Source organism: Ambystoma mexicanum, chromosome 14 (assembly GCF_040938575.1).
Source record: "Ambystoma mexicanum isolate Mex_15411 chromosome 14, UKY_AmexF1_1, whole genome shotgun sequence".
In the NCBI taxonomy this organism is placed as follows: domain Eukaryota; kingdom Metazoa; phylum Chordata; class Amphibia; order Caudata; family Ambystomatidae; genus Ambystoma; species Ambystoma mexicanum.
The window spans coordinates 304,753,535-304,772,555 of NC_090940.1; the positions used below are offsets into that span (position 1 = coordinate 304,753,535).

Sequence of the window (19,021 nt, forward strand, 5' to 3'; positions counted from 1 at the left end):
GGACCAAAGTGAGGTGGAGGGACTACACAATGAAATGGCTAATAGGCCATAATGGGCTATGTACATGCACTGCTAGGTAGCAATGTGTGTATATTTAAAAAAAAAAAAAAAATGATTATTAAATTTATCACCGAGGATTCCCAGTCTGACGACGGGGAATATTCAAGCATCTGAATCTATGAAAGATCCAATGCTGGGGAAGCAGAAAACTGTCCCCAGGTGCCAGGGTAGCAAGGGGGGCAGTGCAGGTGGGCAACTGGCGGGGCCTGGGCCCAAGAATCAGAAAGGGTGGCCAGGTAACCGGTGCCGTTTCTGCCAAGAATTTAGAAGGGGAGAGGGGGAGAGAAAGCAGAGGCAAAGAGGAAGATTTTGAGGTGCTTATGGAACCGGAGATGGTTCTCCTCAAGTTTCAGGGAGACAGAAAGGCTGTTCTAGAGGGAGGCCCCTGCAGAAGAGAGAGATCTACCACCATCTCGTTGCTTGGAGAAGCGAATGACCCTGAGGGAGTTGGATGCGGATGAGCGAAGAGCTCAAGAAGTAAGATATTTAGGACGAGAGAGTTGAAGGTATTTCGGCCCCAGACCCCAGAAGGCCTTGTGGACAATGCAGAGGGTTTTGAACTTAATCCTCGCAGCCACTGGGAGCCAGTAAAGAGATTAAGTCCTGGAGAGATACGATCCTTGGGCTTGAGGCCAAGGACAAGTCTTGCAGTCCTATTCTGGATAAGCTGCAGAGGGCAGAGAGTAGAGGCAGGCAGATTTAGATAGAGGCTGTTACAATAGTCCAGCCTAGAGAGAACCAGGGCTCTGGAGACAGTGAGCTTGTGGGGGAAGGAGAGGAAAGGAAGGATACTTCTGAGGAGGTGCAGCTGGCAGTGAGACTTAAAGACCTCGGAGATGTGAGGAGAGAAGGAGAGTGTGGAGTTGAAGATGACTCCGAGGTTTTTTGCCTTGCAGGTGGGAGCAGGAAGAGGGCCAAGAGAGGCCGGCCAGAGAGCTGCATGGAAGGAGGGAGCGGGTCTGCCGATGAGTAGAATCTCAGTCTTACTGGTATTAAGGCAGAGGCCATTGGTGGCACACCACTCATGGATGGCAGAGAGACAGTCAGAGATGAGGGAAGGAGAGGAGGAAGCCGAGGGTAGCCTGAAAATGAGCTGTGTATTAGCCGCATAGCACTGAAAGTTAGAGCAAAGAGCAGCGATGCGGTGGGCAAGGATTGCCAGGTACTGGTTGAACGGCCAGGGAGAGAGGTTAGACCCCTGCGGGACACCACAGGTGGAGAAAAAGATATCAGAGAGGAAGGACCCAAGTTGGACCTGGGAGGGTGGGTCGGAGAGGGAAGAAGTCAGCCACGCCAGAGCCTGACCAGTGATACCCAGGTTATCACTGCTGTCTGGGACTTCCCTCCTCTTTTCAGGTGTCTGAGGGTCATTTTCATGTTGGTCATTAGGGAGACTGACTTTGTCCACACGTAGCTCATTTCTTTTGACTTCAAGTCTGTCTCCGGAGAAACTCTAGGCGTTGACTTTTCCTGGAAGCTGTATTCCAGGTAGGTGGGTGGGCCTTGTCCGTTTCCCAATTGCTCCATAGTTCTTGTTAGGCTTAGGCTTTTGTGTGAGGCAATTTTCGTGGTTAGTTCTTTGGATAAGCGAGCTGCAAAGTCTGAGTTTTTCATCACACATTTTCCATCACCCCTATTTTTTGGGGTTTTCAGTTCATGTATTTCACTACTATTTATTTCGGGTTTATCAGCATTTTTGGTGATGCTCATCACTGCTGCTTGCTCATAGGATGGTGACATTAAACTTTCCCGAACCTGGCAATTGTTTTCACCGCAGCTTGACTCAAGCCAGTCCCCCCCCTTCCAACCTGTCCAGGTGAGGGTCTGCCCTTAGATTTGGGATGGTTTTAACCAGTAAAGTCACATATTTTGCTCCCATCAGCCCATCTCTGCCCAGCCCATCTGGGCCTTTTCTCTCACTCGCATCTCCTGGGGAGGACGGCCGGGTGACCATTTCCCCATCGCTCTCGAGGGTGATGTAATCCAGATAGGATCTCGTTTCTCTGTCTGGTTCTCTCTCAAGGACACCTTACCTTCTGCAGAGGTGGACACGGGTCCCACCCGGATATCTTCCATGGGCAGAGAGCCAGTTCCTTCCATCCTTCCCAGTTTCCTCCATTTGCTGTTTCTCAATCGCCCGCCAGCACCTGCGGTTCATGCGTGGCCATATTGTCTGTGCAGATCTTATTGCCTGGGCCCACCATGTTTCCAATATCCTCCTCCTCTCTTAACACTGTATCACAAGACTCTTTCGCAGGATGGCATGGTTGACAGTGTCAAAGGCAGAAGAGCGATCACGCAAGATGAGGACGCACGGGGTGTTGGAATCAAGGTTGGAGAGCAGGTCTTCACGGATGTTAAGGAGAGCAGTTTCCGTGCTTCTGGCAGCTCTGAAGCTAGACTGATGGTCATGAAGACAACCAAAAGATTCAGAGTGGTGATTAAGCTGGGAGATGGCCAGCTTTCCATGTGTTTGCCCAGGAAAGGAGTGATGGAGATTGGGCGATAGTTAGCCGGGCAGGACGGGTCGGCAGAGGGTTTATTAAGAAGTGGGTGCACATCTACAGACTGCCTGTAATGGTTTCCTTCTACAGACTGCCATTTCCCTGAGAGCTCTCTTTCCAGTGTTGATTGTTGCTTACCATTCTTATCATCTGTCTTTTTGAGTTGATTTCCGGTGGCGTGGATATCTACTTGATCTCCCCACAAACCTTTTCCTCTCGATACCCCTGTGTTCTCTACATAGTCACTCAACTCATACCCCAAGGGAAGGAGTTGATCACTTAATTCTAACAAGGCAAATGTTAATAAGGCTGATTCTAGATGGACAATTACCCAATCCATGCGATTCTCATTCACAAATTGGACTACTCGAATGTAATTTGTTGTCATATGTCTCATTTCAGGAATGTATTGGAATAAATTCATCACATTTAGACAATTCAGTATTAGATTGTCATCCATTGGCAGCAAACAACTTTCTAAGAAAACTCTAATTTCTCTTCTCGAGCCAATGGGGCCTGAGTCTTTCACCGTAGGTATCAACTTTATATCCTTGAGATTTCTCTCAATAGTTGCCAGTGGTATTTCCACACCCACTGCTGTGAGTTGCTAATCTATCCTTTGATCATCCACCGGGAACTTTCTCTTCAAGCGTTTTAAAGGTGGTTTTATTTGCCACCTTTCTCACCACCTTTGGGTTTAGTTCCAGCGATCTTCGACTACAAGGGGGGGGCTTCTGTTGTTAAACTGGTTACCTGGCGATCTATTTCTGCCAGCTCAGAACTACTTAGATTGTTCCACTCATTGTTTTCCTCCTCCATTGCCATGGTTTCAATCAGATCGCTGATGCACGATTCCGGAAGTGACTCTAACTCATCGTTGTGGATCTCCCGCCTAACAGCCGTGCCTATTTTGGGCACTGGAATCTCTTTAACTTCCCTCAGTGGATCTACTGTTTCCTTCCTTGGATGTTTTGAGGCCTGGGAGGATTCTGCTCCCGGGTGGTGGGTCCTTAAGTTCCTCATAAATGCTCTAGATCTATTGTACTTACGTTTTAGCCCCATCTTTATATTTTTTGTTTTCTTGCCACAGCTCGGTGGTTGTCCACATTTGGTTGGCTCACTACTCACTCTCTCCGCAGTTTGGCTAGATTGAAATATCAAGAACATGTTAGCCGATCTGGCTGGCATGGGATCACCCCTTTCGGTCATCGGCCTGGGTGGGTCTCTCGGCTCGATCCTACGTTACAAGGGTAGTTGGGCTGCTGGGCTTGGCTTTTCTGTAGGTGGTATAGCCTGTACCTGAGCTCCCTGCTCTGATTGTTTTTTCTGGGCCAACTCAGATTTTTAATTGGCATGGGTCCTTCTTACAATGGGGGCTGACTTTTAATTTCCCACTACCTCTCTTAAGTCCGGCTTTGAGATCTCATTTATAAGGGGAATTTTTACCTGATCGTATTTGTACTGGGTTCTGATCCATTTACAGTCTTCAAGTATTGCCTCCATAAGGAGGGATTTATCCGTAGCTTCTCGTCCTGATAGATCGCATAGTCTATTTTGCCAATTTATAGTTGATTTCGCTTCTTTGTCCAGTCTATCTTGCACTTTGATTACAAAGCTTTCCAAGAAGTTCATTTTAGCGTGCGCCATAGCTATTAGGGTAGCCTGGTCTTTCAATGAATCATTCAGTGCCTCATATAACTTGTGAACGGTGCCATTGAGATTGAGAGAGCCGCCATTACGGATTGGTGTGAATTCGTCATTGCCTCCTTCGAGATGTTAATGTTAATGTTAAAGGATATTTGTACCGCACACTATCACCACCAGAGTGGTCCCCTTGTGCTCTGGCGGATTTGAAACAAAAGGGGGTTAGGTTAGGCTTGTTAGTAGGACAAAGTTTGGAGCAGAGCAAGGGAGCTGTGAAGTGCTGTTGGCAGCTTTGGTTCGGTTAGCACCGTTCGCCGAGCATATTGGTGTGTTATTCGATCCTGAGTCCATCGTGTGGTGTTGTTTGAGGATCTGCGTGGCGTGGTTGTTGTTGCAATGTGGTGCAGTGCGTGCGGGTTGCTGTGGTTTTAAGAGGTGTGATTGTGTTTGGTTAGAGTGTGAGAGGTGCGTGAGCATGGGAAAGCTTTTTAGTACTTTTTTGGGGTTGGTTAGTATCCTTATTGTTAGGGGAGATGCTTATTCCTATTGTGTCTCATTCGTGATTTCGAAGGGGTTGTTTCCTTGGGTGATTAAGCTTCAGCATGATAAGGCTATCTCATCTATTTGTCATTATGTTAAGTTAGTTACTTTCGTGTTTCCATCTTTGTATTTGGCTAGCCCTTTTATCTTAGCTTGTCTTTGCTGCGCCTGGGTTTGGATCAGTTTAATTGGAGCTATGCACGTATCCTACGTCCTTTCTGAGTGGGCATGGTTGTTGGTAGTGTTGGGCATGTATGTTAAAAAAAAGTCTGTCTAACGGGGTTGTCGCTTGTGTTCTATTGCACCTAGCGTTGTGTCTCTAGTTCTTGTTGGAGTTTCCCTTAGTCGGTCCTCAGTGTTGTCTGTGCCATCATATATTCTGTCAATCTGTTCTTTGTGTTTCCTGTTTGATTGTTTTCTTTTTTCAACTTGGTTTCGAGGTGTTGAAGAGCCAACATATGATTCTGTCCTTCAATTTGAAACACTGAGTCATGTCTAGAGGACTCTTACGACATCGATGATGTACTGCTGTCTGGGACTTCCCTCCTCTTTTCAGGTGTCTAAGGGTCATTTTCATGTTGGTCATTAGGGAGACTGATTTTGTCCACACGTAGCTCATTTCTTTTGACTTCAAGTCTGTCTCCGGAGAAACTCTAGGCGTTGACTTTTCCTGGAAGCTGTATTCCAGGTAGGTGGGTGGGCCTAGTCCGTTTCGCAATTGCTCCATGGTTCTTGTTAGGCTTAGGCTTTTGTGTGAGGCAATTTTGGTGGTTAGTTCTTTGGATAGGCGAGCTGCCAAGTCTGAGTTTTTCATCACACATTTTCCATCACCCCTATTTTTTGGGGTTTTCAGTTCGTGTATTTCACTACTATTTATTTCGGGTTCATCAGCATTTTTGGTGATGCTCATCACTGCTGCTTGCTCATAGGATGGTGACATTAAACTTTCCCGAACCTGGCAATTGTTTTCACCCCAGCTTGACTCAAGCCAGCCCCCCCCCCATCCCACCTGTCCAGGTGAGGGTCTGCCCTCAGATTTGGGATGGTTTTAACAGTAAAGTCACATATTTTGCTCCCATCAGGCCATCTCTGCCCAGCCCATCTGGGCCTTTTCTCTCACTCGCATCTCCCGGGGAGGACGGCCGGGTGACCATTTCCCCCTCTCTCGAGGGTGATGTCATCCAGATAGGATCTCGTTTCTCTGTCTGGTTCTCTCTCAAGGACACCTTACCTTCTGCAGAGGTAGACGCGGGTCCCACCTGGATATCTTCCATTGGCAGGGAGCCAGTTCCTTCCATCCTTCCCAGTTTCCTCCATTTGCTGTTTCTCAATCGCCCGCCAGCACCTGCGGTTCATGCGTGGCCATATTGTCCGTGCAGATCTTATTGCCTGGGCCCACCATGTTTCCAATATCCTCCTCCTCTCTTAACGCTGTATCACAAGACTCTTTTGCCCCAGCAGTCTTAACTGATGTTGAATTCTTGTTCTGGCTATCGGCATCTCCCGGCTATTGGCATCTCCGTCCGCTTGAACTGTCGACGTGTAGCCTCTGTCCTCCACTTCTTCGCCTCCCCACCGGAAACACGGCATGCGCTGCTTCTGTCATGCCCTGGGGTAAGTGGCCCGTTTGGGATCGTTGGAAAGGGGGCCGCCATTGATGATTCCATCATGCTCTCTCCTGCGTACATTGCCGGTCTAGTTCTTTAGTCTCGCGTCCGCCACCAGAAGCTTATTACCAGCTGCTTCTAGGCGACGGACGCGTTGCAACTTCCTAGGTTTTCTCCTGTGTTGCACCGCTCCGTATCATTTCTCCTTGCGGAGTTCCGCTCGCTTTCCTGTTGTTTCCTCTGCCGCCTTTTTTGCAGCCTTCCGCTCCTCTCCTCCCGCTTTTGCTCTCCGTCCTATTCCTTACTCTTCTTGCCGGTCCTCCTACTCGCCGGCTTCTGCCACTCTCATCCTGGTCTTTTGCTTCTGCCCTCTTCACCGGCTCCTTGTCGGGTCTGTCTCTCTCTCTCTCTCTCTCTGTCCCCACTCGGAGTTTCCCGGTGATTATTGTCAGGTCTCTCCAGTTGTTATTTCTCCAGCCTCCTGCAAGGCGCTATTCACCACCAGATCTATTTAGTTATTGATCCACCCTCCTGCCGTCTCAACCATTCTTGGGGTTTTTTGTGCCTCTGTCTTTTTCCCCATTATCGGCGGTCACGGAGGATCGGCCACAGTCCCACCAATTCAGTGGCACTTTGGCGTCCTACCGAGGCCGTCCCTACCTACACAAAAAAAGGAGAAACTAGGACTGAAAGGAAGAACGAAACCGGACCTCAAGTGGAAAACTAAAGGTGAGGAGGTGGGGGAAGGAGGGGAGACTGAGTCCTCTTTGGAGGAAGAGGATATTACGGACCCGTGTGACAGCTTCACTCCGCTTCTCGCTCCACGAGGCGGACAGGATTAACAGCAGAGACGCAGGGGTGCAGTAGAGACAGTAAAAAGACGGTCTGCCCCACAGCACGGCACAGCAACACTCTGCTTCAATCTGTGTGTTCTCTACAACAGGGGAGTGGTGTTTACTGGTCTTAATTAGCTATGTATATTTCTAGTTTGATTAAAAGTGATACTTTTATAAAACTTTGATTGGACATTGTTTTATTTTGAATTAATTGTACTAATACTATTTGGGTTGCTACTGTTCCCAGCTCAAATCCCGGTCCGAAGACTATAGCCTAACCTCGGCCCATGTTACCAAAAGAGGCGCAAAAGTTATACTGTTCAGGTTGTGCCTTGTTAACCTTTATGAGGGTAACTGTTGGTTTAGTAGTAATGTGGGGCTGAGAAGGTGTTTTAAACCCTACTCATCCCTCTACTCTGGGAAAAAATAAAATAATACACAAGAGTAGAAAGAAGTGTAGGTCCAAAAGGAGTGCATGTGCGGAGAGAGCCAGTTAACACCACCATCTAGGCAAACAGAAAGAGTATATAAAAAACAATAGGGGTCCAAAAAGTAGGGTTCTAACTTGTTTATCGGATATATGAATGCAGCTGGCGGGATTGCATTAAAACCCGTCAAAACACAAATGAATTTCTACCAGACTCTCATACCTGTGTACTTGGACAACAGCATTATAAATGGGGCAGAACCTAAAGAGGTAGCTATTTCACGAATGCCACACCAGCTGCACACATATCCGGTGCTCACACGCACCTTTGACTCTCTCGACTCTCTCTACTGACTTGAACTTCGGTTCCCAAGGGCGTACAACCTACAAGCGCCTTCGGACCATACCAATGGTACATAAGGCGCTATATAAATGTAAAGTAACAATACATAACATAACCAACCCTTTCAAAACCCAAGCAGCATTACATTAAAACCTGTGGAAGCCTGCATTCATATGCACAGACACTAAGCCCAAGAGCATGCATTTTACAACACCATGAAAAAATGCATTTGAGTTCATTCAATTAAAATATTCCCAACTACCTTTCTCCTTAAAAGGGTTTCCACAGGCACCGGGTGAGCATGCAACCCTCAGTGTGTTTGATGGAGGGCGAAAGCAAAAACATCTGGAGGAGAGTTTAGCGGCAACGTGCTCGTCTACGACGACGCAGAGCAACACGGGTTCAATACCCGGGGCCGCGCTTAGAAACCTCTGGGTATTAAGCGCGTTATAAATAACCAATCATATCATAACCCCCGACCCACACCACCAAACACAACATTTGCTCCTAATCCATCAGCAAATGCTAACCTTTTCATTTCAAGATGTTTTGTTGTCTCCTGAAGTGGAATAAATGACAGTGTGAATCTCAATAGGGTTGACTACGCCTTTCACCTTTCGGAGGCTGCTAAAATGGGGAGTGCGCAAAACTGTTAAGGTCTCAGAAACAAGGACGCACTAAAGTGACATGTCATTTTCATACTCGAGAATCAAGACGAGGTCAGTTGACAGCGCCTGTGTTTATTTGTACGGTCTTCTGTTTCTGTTAGTACATTCGTGATCTTGATACAGCTGTCAATAATAAAAGTCTCTGACAGAAATGGAGCGTCGCCAGAAAAAAGGGGTATGAAAAAATGTGGCAGGGCCCAAGTTTGCACGGAGCGATGACCTTGATTTGACAGGCACGGTCTTGGGTTTCAACAGATGCGGTGAGAAAAGCCAGCAGAAACCAACTTGCTCCGAGTCATCGCATGGGGCTGCCTTCCAGTTCCCATGGCAACAATGTCTGCGCTTGTCAGTTATGAGCTATGGCCGGCTTCCTGGATCCACGCAGCCGGCCAATCAGGGAGACGCTTATTGGTTCCTGGCGGAAAGATGGGTTGTCCCTTTTCAACTGGGCGGACCGGGGAAGGTATGCGACCAAGCAGCACCACCGCCGCCACCCAACTTCCCCTTGGACTAAGCTCGTTATATGGGGCTCAAAACACCCGCGGAAGCAGATGCGGCAGGCCAAAGAACACACTATGTATATATAACACAAGAATAAGGCTGCATTTAGTGTCAATTCAGGAATCCAGTTGTATCTACATTAAAAAAAGTTACGACACTCCCTCTCACGTATACACACAACAGTTAAATTTATATAGCGCTTGCTGTCACCTTGTCATGGCTTCTTAGCTCTGTAAATAACAGCTAGTGCTGCCACCTCTTTGATACTAGTCATGTCATAAAATGTGAATGACGAAAAGAAGAGTCAGCCCTAATAATAACCAACAGCTCCATTATACCGTGCACAGCTGCGCATATACAAGAGCAATAACGGCCGCAACAGGCATCCTTTATGTATGCAGAGTCATGTGCACGTTCTGTTGGCGCTAGTACACGAGGAGTTGGGCTGTTATTACGCTGTACAACAGTAAGCATTTTATCCACATCGGGAGGGTGAAAACCTGGCTCACAATCGCGCTTTAAACCTGTAAACTGCAAATCGCTGGGTCGCACAAGTCCCCCTCCCCGTGGCACGCCACGCAACCTATGCTGCACCGTGGAAGAGAGCTGTGCTACAACACATTAGGTAAATGGCGAAACGGTGCCGTTTTCCTATAACAGAAATGACGCACGCTCATTGGCAAATGGGTGTTAGGCACCGGCCAGTATTATTACAACTCAACCTTGATTATGGTACTCATTTCATGACACTAGGGATGGTGAAAGGCGGAGTCTGTCTTACTGCGATTCATTCCACATATCTACAGAACAGACGCCCCCACAAGTCCTGTTCTGTAGGAAGACACCTCACTCACCAAAACTGTGCAAAACTGTTGCCCTTAGGTAGCAATTTCTTTACACCCCCCCTCCTCCCACACACACATCTGCAATAGAACTGGCACGAGTCCTATTAATTGAAGTGGTACATTCCGAGGAACCCCCTGCTGAGTGTATCACAGACACAGGACGCATGGGCATGCCATTTGTCAAATGGGGGTAAGGGGCAAAATTGGCGTTCAAGATGTACCTATTTCATGGGCCCAACCGGCCGATTTGGCATTTGACCCATCGGTTTCCATATAAAAACTGTCAGAGGCGCAGGTAAATGTTCAGGTAAAGACACACATCTCTCGATGGGGAAAGAAAGTGATAAAAACGGACACATGGAATTCAAAATGCCCCTTTCTAAGGGCAGATACAAGTGTCACATTTGTTCAAACTCTGTGACCTTCTTAATACAAAATGTTATATCCTGCATATGTATGAGTGGGGTCTGAGTCAGTGTAAGAGCTGTGATGGAATGCTAGTGGAGCTTGGAGTGTTGGGGCACCTGGGGATTCCAAGGGAGACGGTTAGGGGCTTGGAGCTGGGCAGGGAACCAGGGAAGAAGCTACTAATGATCTCTCTCTCCTAACTTCTATACTGAACCTGTAACTAAGACAATAAAGCGTGTTTCTACTTTCTATATACCTGAGTCAGCCTGGTTCCTGCTCCTTGTTATTACTGGCTCAGGGTAGATCCTGTAGGAGGCAGGATACATCATTTGGCGACGAGGATGGGATTTAAAGAAGCGAACATTGGAGTGAAGGTTGGAGGGAGAGAGATGCCCAATTTACCTGCGCCAAACAGCTCTGAAGTCGGTGAGCTGTTGGAAATAAATGTGGAGTTGGCGCTGTCTATGGAGGTGACTGACTATTTCATTGGAGGCACCAGTCAGGCTAGAGGAAAAGCCTGTGGTCAGTGATAAAGCAGCTGGAGGAGTATTGGGCCTTTGCTGGAAGGAGGCCGTGTGGCAGGGAGAAGGTGCCACCAGTAAGCAGCTGTCATCTTTTGGAGCCTGAGCGCCGTTGCGCTTTTGCTGGAGAAAGGGTCTGTGGAACTTCAAGTCCGGAGCAAAAGAGTTTCTGCTGAGAAAAAAAAAAAAAAAAAAAGAAAAGTGTTGTGGTACACATTTTCGTAAGTCCTGGAGGGTCGTATGGGGTCCTGGGTGGCGCGCGCCCAGTTGAACCCCTGCGTTCCAGCTCTGCCGTTGAGCTGGAACGCATGCAGGCAGCCCCTCACCATTATTTCCTCGGAGCTCAGGAGCCTGCAGAGGAATACAGAGGAAAGGACGTCTGTGCGTGTACAAACGTGATGACGTTTGCGGAAATTCAAGAGCTTTATTTCATAATGGAACTACGGAATGTTGGAGTGAATAAATTACACTGGCAGCTGCAGATTAATCTTTGACGGAAGAGAGGTGAAATGAAACATGAAGCCGTGAAGTATCGGTTGAAAATGGGAATTTGGAACACGCAGCTGAATTAAATCAAACAAACATGGTTGAACAGAGTAATTTCGATACGGGGAGTGCACAGCTGTTTTTTAAGGCATCTCCGTTTTGGAGTTTGAAGTTTCAGTGGACTGTGCATGAAGACAGATGGCACTTTGATTTACGGACCACGATGCCAGTATTCAGGTTAAAGTTATCTTGGCAGATGTAATGTAATACATTTTTGCGAACTCGAAATGGTTTTAAATTGAAGTTGCAGCACATTCAGTGCACACAATGACAAGATGCAGGTTATACGTTTATTTTTCGGAAGACGTCATTTATATATATGCACTAGTAATAATGTAAAGTTGTGTTTATTGTTGCATATATGGGCAGGCAGAAGTTGCATGTGTGCACAGTGGATTTGGGGGCGCTGTTTTTTTTTTTGGAGATGTTTTAATTTGCTTTATTTTTAAACGAACTGCACATCATTTCTGGAGGAACTTTGAAGTATAGAATGGAAGTAGAATTGACGTATGGCACAATAATATGGAAGAATTATGCATAAATGCTTGATTTTTTTGTAAGCATTGGGGGAAGCATTGAGCATGTTTATGCTTAATGTGATGTGCATTTTGGGGAAATGCAATTTGTGGGGAAACAAGAATTGAAGTTTAGCATTAAGAATTTTAAAGAATATGCAGAAATGCTTGATTTTTGTTAGAAATTGCACATGATATGGTTTTTTGGGCGAATCTTTGATCTTTCGTATGCATTATGTAATTTGCATTTTGGGGAAATGCAAATTTTGGAAAAGCACAATTTTTGGGAATTGCAGATTTGGAAATTCTAATTGTCTGATCTGCGTTTGCATGTGTTGAAGTTCTGTACGATTGTGGATTAAGTCTGCGTATGTGAGCGCAAGCTTATGGGGTGTGTGACACAAGAGTGCGCACAGGAGGCAGCAGGTTCTGCAGTTGTAGTGCATTTTGTGCTAGTACATGTGTGAGAGGTAGCACGTGTGTTTTGTAGTGGTGTGTGTACAGGGTGTTGTACGGTTGTAGATGTTGACGTGTGGGAGAGTACACGTTTATATGCGGAGTATGTTGCGCAAAATAGGAATATATAAATGGGAGTTGCATGCATGCAAATGGGGTTTAGGCTTATACACCCTGGCCAGGTGTATTGGCAGTAGTATAAAACCTTCAGGAGGAACCCCAAAGTTTTGTTTTGAGGAGTTTGGACACAGAAGGGTGTTCCAATGTAGTTGACCTTAGGGCATGGGCCCTCTTCGGAGTTGTTTTGTGGAGTTACAACGCAGTTGTGCGTTTGGAAAAGGAAGTGAAAGGAGAATTTTTTTTTCTCAGATAGTGTATGTTTACATTATAGGGGCTACACTAGTTGTCTGCGTTGTAGGTAACCGCACGGCAACATACTTCCTTTAGTTGAGTTTAGGGTTTTCCCTAGTTAGTTCTGTGATGCCAGGCGGTGCACTTGGGAGGAGGATTTTGTTGTTTTAGCACGCCAGTTTGCAAGTGGTATGGAATAGGAGTGGAGGGCACACAGTATTAGGCCAGTGTTTAGTATATAAGTTGTGGATTGTACACTGGTTTGGGTTACTGGATTAATTTCAGTTTTTATTACACTTTTCAAAATATTTTTAGAAATTCCAGGTCACACCATTTGATTTTTCATCCCAGTGGTGTGCCGGAGCTTTTGGGTTGCAAAATTTTGAAATTGCACTACACTACTGTTCTTTTTTCTGGTAGTGTTAAAATTTTTACATCTGAATTTTGGGTTTTGCAAAGGTGAATGTGCAATGCACTACTAATTTTGTCATTTGGTAGTAAGTGCATGTTAACATTTTTTCATAGCTTTTGCTATGCAATTTTTAAGCCACAATTCCTTCCTTTTGTGGTTGTGTTTTCTGTGATCTTGTGTTGTATGTCTCTTTCCTAGGTTTTTCATTCCTTTTTCATGTTTTCTTTAGGAGAGAAGGATGAGGCATGTTGTTGGGATATTTGTTAGAGTGCAATGGGATCTTTGTTGGCATGTTTAGGACTATTGTGATGGCCCTGTGTAAGTTTGCAACATTCGTGGCTACACAGTTTTGGCAAGGTAGTTAGCCTATTTTTGGGGCGTTTTGGGTTGTGCTCAAGTGTGGCAGACTTGAGGTCAAGAGTGGCAGTCTTGGCGGAAGGTGTTTAGTTTAGGAGGGTCGATGTCTGTAGTTTTGTTTTGTTTGTCCATGTGGCAAGGTAGTGCTTGGTGGTGGCGGCACTGAGACCCTGGTGTGGCAGGCCAGGGTGGAAGGAGTAGTAGAAATGTTGTGGTTGTTTGGTCCTAGCATGGTTGTGAGTTGTGTGTTTTCTTTTGATTGAAAAGGAGGGGGATGTGTTATATCCTGCATATGTATGAGTGGGGTCTGAGTCAGTGTAAGAGCTGTGATGGAATGCTAGTGGAGCTTGGAGTGTTGGGGCACCTGGGGATTCCAAGGGAGACGGTTAGGGGCTTGGAGCTGGGCAGGGAACCAGGGAAGAAGCTACTAATGATCTCTCTCTCCTAACTTCTATACTGAACCTGTAACTAAGACAATAAAGCGTGTTTCTACTTTCTACATACCTGAGTCAGCCTGGTTCCTGCTCCTTGTTATTACTGGCTCAGGGTAGATCCTGTAGGAGGCAGGATACATCACAAAACGCGGCTAATTACCAGGAAATCATACGCGCATTTCCGTTCGCAATGTGCGTTATAAGTATATATTCAATAAAAACATATACACATGCATAATTCAATGCCTACCGTCAGGGTCATCCGCTGGCATGCTAAAAGTACTCAATTACTTGTTAGCCATACCCTTCCCTGCTGCATTGCGCCCTGACTCGACTGTATTAGCGCTATATCTCTTGATTAACAAGTGCCATTATCAGCTGCGTGCACGGTATTCGTTTAATCATCCTAGGGGTGGGTGAAAGGCTGAGTGCGCCCAGCATTGAATTTGTAGGTGTGATCTGCCTGCTGCTCACAGATCCCCGCAACAGGCGCGCAACCCAGCGAGCCATGTAAAAGAACTCGACGCGGACTCTAGCCGTGCTGCTGCATTTTATGACGCCGCTAAAGCCGAGCGCAGGCACAGATTAAAAGACAGGAAATGAGAGTCGCAAGGGCACCTTTTAATCCTCCGCTCCCCGGGGCTTCCGGCTGCAGCGGCCACCGTTCGATGTTCCACGCCCCGGGTAATCCTCACATTCTAGCGATTAGTGCCTGTCCTGATCCCTGCAGACGCGGCGCAACCATAGCAGGGACTCCATGCTTAGTGAGCGGTCGTGCTGGCAGTGGCAGTGCTCCACAAGGGCGGCCGCGGCCCGCCGGGTCCTAGAGCCGGAGCGCCGGCCTCGGGCCACCTGGTCCAAAGGGGCTGAAACTTTCCCACGGCCACGGGCCACGGCTGAGTCGATCCCTGGATGTCCTCTTCTAGGCTTAAGCACGCCGTGCCATATTCCGGTCTTAGACTGCAGTTATTATCCACAACATTAAATACACTAGTATAAGGTTCTGACTTTCACTTTTAAACCTGAACACCAATCAGGAAGATTGGATGAACACCCGAGGGCCTGGATCGGACTGGGGCATAACATTCGCTCTTGCACCCATGAAAACTTTACCCACAATCACAAAAAACGGCAGTTCATTGCTTTTGTGACAGACAGCCTGAGTAGCATCCAATGGGGAGGACTGTGGTAACATTTTTTTGCAAATTGTGCATTTTTAAGAATATTTGATCGGTAACAATGCTCACAACTACTACAGTGAAGTAATTCATCACACTAACCCACTTTGAGGAAAAAGGGGCCTACATTGAGAAAAAAACCTGTCCACACTAGCATTATCCTATAGGCCAGTCCAAGCCTGCCGAGGGCGCACCATCCTATTGCCACACTGGCCAGTCCAAGCCTGCGGAGGACGCACCACCTCAAGTGGTCTACTTGGACTTGAAGCTCTAATCTTGGCCCTGCACTGAGATCTCTGCCACGTGCGCCGTAGCCCATCAAACTATCTCAGCCGTGAATATTTCGTTTATGAAATATGAATTGCACCAAAGTGATGCATAGGCATGCCCTGAGCTGGCTCCAGGGATGGCCAGTGTGTGCGGTGGCACAGGGCCCTGCTGTCAGAGGGGCCACCAAGGCGCCCGTATCTGCCTCAACTGCTCTGCAGCTTCCATGTACAAAGTTTGTGTGAGGCCACGGCAGAGCCAGCCTTAGGGGGGGCAGGCCGGGCGACCGCCCGGGGCGCCACCCCCCAGGGCACCATAAGCCCCAGCCACGCCAGCTCGGGGGAGTCTTTCGAGGGCTCCCCTAAACTGGCGCTGTGGGAGAAGGCACAGCAGGCAGGCTTTTGCTATTAAATGCACCCACTGCTGCGGTCACATTTAATAACAATAGGGTGCTGTTGTCAGCGTCCTATTGTTATTAAATATGCCCCTCTGCCGCGGGTGTATTTAATAGCAAAAGGACGCCATTAGCCCACCACCACGCCAGTTCGGGGGGGTCTTTCAAGGGCTGAGCCCTGGCAAAGTGGCAGGAGGGCCTTTGCTATTAAATGCGCCCACGGTGGCGGAGCGCATTCAATAACAATTTGGTGCTGATGCACCCTATTCACCACATTCTCCTGGTAAAAAAAAAAGTGGCACATCTTGGCCCTGCCGCCCCCTCAGCCCCGCCCCCTGTTGAGCAGGGGCACGAGGGGAGCACGGGGGGGTGCAAATTAGCACACAGAGCTGCTGCCCCAAAGGCCGGCCCTGCCTGGGGCCCTGCTGCCTGTGAACAAAAGATACCTGCGCCTTCCACACCTTCAGAGCAGGCCTTAGGGGGGGCGAGCCGGGTGACCGCCCGGGGCGCCACGCCCCTCAGGGCGCCATTAGCCCCCGCCAGGCCAGCTTGGGGGAGTCTTTCAAGGGCTCCCCCGAGCTGGCGTAGTGGGAGAAGGCACGGCAGACAGGCATTTGCTATTAAATGCACCCGCGGCGGCAGGCACATTTAATAACAATACGGTGCTGTTGTCAGCACCTTATTGTTATTAAATGCGCCCCTCCACCGCGGGCACTTTTAATGACAAAAGGGTGCTATTAGCCCTCCACCACGCCAGCTCAGGGGAGTCTTTCAAGTGCTCCCCCGAGCTGGCGTAGTGGCAGAAGGCGTGGCAGGTGCCCCATTGTTATTAAATGCCCCCGCGGTGGTGGAGCGCATATAATAACAATAGGGTGCTGATGCACCCTACTCATATCATTATCTCCTTGCCCCAGCGAGGAGGTTAACAAAAAAAAGGCCCATATTCGCCCCGCCCTCTGTTGACCTGGGGCGTGTGGGGGGAGGGGTGCAAAGGGCGGGTGCCAATTCACCCGGGTCGCTGCTACCCCTAAGGCCGGCCCTGGTCCATGTTGTCACCTCCCGATCTCCTGTGGCGCTCTAGAGACACACCTGTTCCCAGAAGCCATCAGATGCTGCAGGCTCTTTAAGGACTACTTATCACTTTCTTTCTTCAAGCAGGCATTAAAGTGGGGGCGATTTGCAAATGATGGCCCATTTAAGAGACACGTGTTTTGGAGGAGGTTTGTGTAACGTTTCTGGGTTAAATAATGCAAATAGGCATTTTCCCTCTGAAAGCACACGCAAAGCACCAGTTATCCGCCCAAATCTACGCTCTCCTCCAGGTCAATTACACCATATGAAACAAAACTGCTTTAAATTAGCTACATTATTTTCAGATGTTCATATTCAACGCACCAAAAAGAGCTTATTTTTGGTGGAATACATTTTCATCACATCATATGTAAACCCTGCCTTGGTCAAACAGTGAAACACAAACTGGTTACCTTTTCACACATTAAATGTTGTTATACATCTTGAAAATACATTTTCAAAACTCAAAGGTCATTCTTTCTGCATTTTGCCGATTTGCATTTTGGTATTTGAAGTCTCCCAGTCAAGTTGGGAGAATAATGACACTAATTGTAAATTTTTTGCTTAATATATTTCTGTGATGATTTATATATCTGAGTGGGTACCTTACATGTGTACTTTTCAAGTCATATTTAGAAAGCAGAGTATTGTTGAAAGCCAGACGCGGGGTTGAGGGGGTTTATGAGAGGCCAAGCATGTCCTGAGTATTTGGCAAGCTAGGTTGAAATCCTGGAGACTGGTGCAGTTATTTTTCCATGTACTGCTTTCCAGGGCACAAGTAAAGGATGCATGTGGGTGGACGGTGGACATTTTTTCAGAGTGCGGACGCAGCCCCCTTGGGTGTTTTTCAGGTGGGCAAGCTTGCTCAAGCATTTGGCTAGCAGGATTTCACCCCGGTTGTCAGGTTTTCAGTGCAGACGCTTGCCCCCAAGATGCAGGAAAGGATCATCAAAGCACACGCTCATATTGAGATTTTGCTTTCTAGGGAAAATGTCAATACATATTGCTTGGTTACAAAGGCGAGCACCTTTTATACTTGGCCAGCGTATTTAGTGAAAAATGTCCTCCCAGGTTATTTTTCGGTTGTCGATTACTGTTTGTGAAAGTCCAATGCTCTTTTGTCTGGTGCACTTTCTTCTAATGGGAAATGTCAAATGAACTAAGGGCCTGATTCACAGAAGCGTTTTTATAATGGCGCAATCCCATAGGAAAACGTTCTGTGAATTAGGCCTTAAATGTGTATCTTTCACGTTAACATATGTTCAGTTACTGTGCATATAGTCTTGGGTGCCAGCTTTTGATTTTCGCTATGGGGGAAAAAGTTCCCACACTGAGTGAAGCGCGGGAGCCCTATTCATCCCCATGCCAAAACACCATATTTTACAGCACATCTATTTATTTATTTTTACATTTGTAGAAAGTGCACAAAACCCTTTGGCATCTAGGCGCTGTTGCTGCAGGAACAGGAAAGAAGACATATGATTTACAAGAAGGTCTAAATGTATAACATCTCAGCAACAGTCTCCCAACCTGCTCAGTTGCCTTTGCAACTTTCTACTACAGGATCCCCTGCTATTCTGCACCCGGCAAACAGTTTTGGCCCACTCACCCCCTCCAACCACGGCTCAGGGGGTACATTCATAAGGCTAACTTCTCATGTTGTAGTGAGCAGTCCTTGATAAACGTAGATGTTGTTATTTCTTTTCACAGTCAAAATAATCCTTATCAGTAGCTTCTGAAATAAAAGCATATTGCTAATTTGAACAATATGCCGAACTATACACACAATAAAAACCATTGTAAAACTTCTGCAAAAACAGCAGTTGGTTTCAATCAGCAAAACACAGTCACCATATACTTGCACTGCCTTCTACAGATAGAGTTTTAAACCACACTTTCAAAAGACCTTTTACAAACAGTATTTCTATCAATAACATCTGGGAAGAGATGTTTTCTAGTTCATGAATTGCAGACTGCTCTCAAACCCGGCCTTTCGCCACTTAACCAAAGTGAGTTCTGCCGCAACTTTTACCACACTAGGCCGTATCTGCCAAAATCGGAAGTCTGTACAAGGTATTCAGCTGTCTGCTACTTCCAAAAAAAGCCTCACTCCTGATATTGCCACATAGGTAAATG

The 19,021-nt window shown here is 47.1% G+C and overlaps 1 protein-coding gene across 1 annotated transcript in view; it reads right to left on the bottom strand.

Moving 5' to 3' along the window:
* FOXN3 (forkhead box N3) overlaps window positions 1-14,757 on the bottom strand; it is a 1,349,433-nt gene extending 1,334,676 nt beyond the window's left edge. Inside the window, exon 1 of the mRNA XM_069637430.1 lies at window positions 14,594-14,757. The gene's annotated coding sequence lies outside the window, so the exon portion shown is untranslated. The remainder of the gene's footprint in view (window positions 1-14,593) is intronic.
* Window positions 14,758-19,021: the final 4,264 nt, after the last annotated feature.